Source organism: Mesocricetus auratus, unplaced genomic scaffold (assembly GCF_017639785.1).
Source record: "Mesocricetus auratus isolate SY011 unplaced genomic scaffold, BCM_Maur_2.0 Super-Scaffold_4256, whole genome shotgun sequence".
NCBI classification, from domain to species: Eukaryota; Metazoa; Chordata; class Mammalia; order Rodentia; family Cricetidae; genus Mesocricetus; species Mesocricetus auratus.
This window is the reverse complement of record NW_024429182.1, coordinates 21223680-21226368: the sequence shown is the minus strand read 5'-3', so window position 1 is coordinate 21226368 and position 2689 is coordinate 21223680.

Sequence of the window (2689 nt, the reverse complement as noted above, 5' to 3'; positions counted from 1 at the left end):
TGATAGCTGGTCCTTAAAACTACGAGAAAAGTATCTTCAAACTACCCAAGGAGCGGTGGAGACTCTAAAGCACTTACCCAATGTGCAGGAAATATTATGTTCACTCCCCCCCAAACGGTTTAAATATGCGAAACAAATGAAACAAAATTATTTGTATACCATGATTTTTAAAAGTATATCTAGCTGGGGGAGGGGGCGCAGGGGACACGAGAAAATTCAAAAGGTATCTTTGCATCAGGGAGAATTTCTAAAGCTAGTTTCCTGTAGTGGTGATACAGTCTTCAGGATCAGCCAAAGGGTTTCAGCTCCTAGGTTGTAGAAGAAATGCTAGTCTTCCTCGGGATGGGGGGCGGCTTGCTATCTGATCTCCCAGTTCCCTCCTAATCGTCCAGCGCTGAGTAAAAGTGAGTAAAAGGCACACACACGTTCAGAAACCATGGCTGGCTCTAAAGCTTGAGCCTTTTGTCTTAGAAGCCATTACTTATCCGCTATTGACAGTTCCTTCAGACCATAGCTTGACTCCTGCCCCCTACAACGGCCTCAAACAACCTCCGAACTTCAACTTCCTTGTTATTATAATACATTCCATAGAGTTTGTTGTCCTAAACACCCTTCAACAAACATCTGGGTGTCGGGGAAAGAGGAGACTGCGGGAGGAATGGAATGAGGGGGAAGAGGAGGGCCGAGAGACAGGGCCCCAGGAGGAGGGAGCATCGTGGATCGCCCCACCCTTAAGCTTTCCAAAGCAGATTGGGCAACTAGCAGGGGCTGTCCAGATTCTGTGCCTGGCCTCTGCTGAGCTGGTCACGCCCACGCCCGGAGTGGGACAGTACTGAGTCAAAAGTCACTGTAAAGACCTAGGGTGTGTAGGGCTGGGCTTGGCTCCCGTCAACGCGTAGTCTCTTACCCTCCACAAGTTCTGAACTTGTCCAGGGAACTTGGCTAAGGCCAGACTGGTTGTGACCAAACCAGGTTTGACCCAGGAGCTCTGCAACTGTTGCCTGATCCCCTCCAGCTGGGCTGAGCACTAACAGCCCAAGGGAGGGAGGAGCTTGTGGAGCTACCTGGGCAGTGACAGAACTCACGGAAAATCTGGAACTCAACTAGGCACTCCCAGGCCCGACAAAATTGTCAGTACCTGCCCTAGGACTTGGTCAAATGACATCTGAGGACTTGCCAATTCCTCGGTGAAAAGAACTGGAACATAAACTCCGAGTATTGCGAAACAAACACAACTTTGCCCGCCAGTCCTAACCCGTGCCGAGTTTACATGTCCCTTGCCGTTACCCCACCAGCCGCTAGTCCTCCAGCGCTGCAGCTGACAAACTTGACTGATACACCCAAACGGATGGACCAGGCAGGGGCAGAGCTCCTCCTGATTTGTCCCTTCTCCTGCTTCCTGCTCTCCTTAGGAGGGAATCTTGAGGTGGTAACTCAGGATTGAGTGCCTCTCAGATTTCAATTGCATAGAGCATGCGTCGAGGCACCTCTAGCCCTAAGGACACCTGAAAACCAACTCTGACTGCATTATCTTCCAGGCTAATAAGTGTATGAGTCTTTGAGTTGGCAGGTCAGCTGCCAGCGGCCATATACCTAGCAAAGGAAGAATTAAGCAGCCAGCCCCAAGGGACCTCAATGTGTTGTCCACCAGAGTTTTGGCCATCACCTGGAGACGAAGTGTTACCTGAGACAGAAAAAGGCGTGCGCCAAAAGAAAGCAGGAAGGAAAAAGGGGAGGGAATGAATGGACGGAATGAGGAAAGATCATTAATATATTGTTCAGTCAGAGAAATGGTGGTGGCACAAGCCTGTGATCCCAGCTGGTGAAGGCAGGAAGATCAGAAGTTCAAAACCAGCCTCAGATACATAATTCTATGCTAGCCTACGCCACATCAGACCCTGTCTCAAAAATTAAGCAAAAAAAAAAAAAACACACAGTAAACAACAAAAGCACATTTTTCATATCTTATCTAAGTATTTCTGTGGCTGCAGACAAATATACACACGTTGTGGAATATTAGTTGAAGTTGCTTTACATTCATTTGTGCTATAGAATATTTGTTTAATGATGCACAGATGTGCTGAATTCTTTATGTTGCATTTGTTTAGCTCTGTGAAGCTGTGTTACTTTGCCTGCCTAAAACACCTGATGATCTAATAAAGATCTGAACAGCCAGTAGCTAGCCAGGATAGGCAGGACTGGCAGGTGGAGAGAATAAGTAGGAGGAGAAGCCTGGAAAGAAGGAGCTAGGAGGAAGGAAAGAAGGAGAGCGGATTATCAGGGGCCAGGCACAGCAAGCCATGGAGTAAGAAGTAAAGAAAGGTATAAAGAATAGAGAAAGACATAAACCCAGAGAGAAAAGGTAGATGGATGATTTAAGTTTAGATCAGCTGGCTAGAAACAAGCAAGCTAGGCCAGGCATTCATAAGCAAGAATAAGCCTCTGTGTATTTATTTGGGAGCTGGGGGGCAGATCCCTTCCCCTGTCCCCCCTCCGAAAGAGTAAACACTAAAGAGAAATGAATAAAAAAGAAAAGAAAAAACCAACTGAATATACATACATCCTTTTCATCTAGAGGAGCTCCAGAGTCTAAATATGAGACTTTATCAAACACAGAGTCACACATCGACAGCCTCTCCAAGGAAGGAAAGACGCTTGGGGTCAGAGTTTCCCATCAGGCTACAGTCCA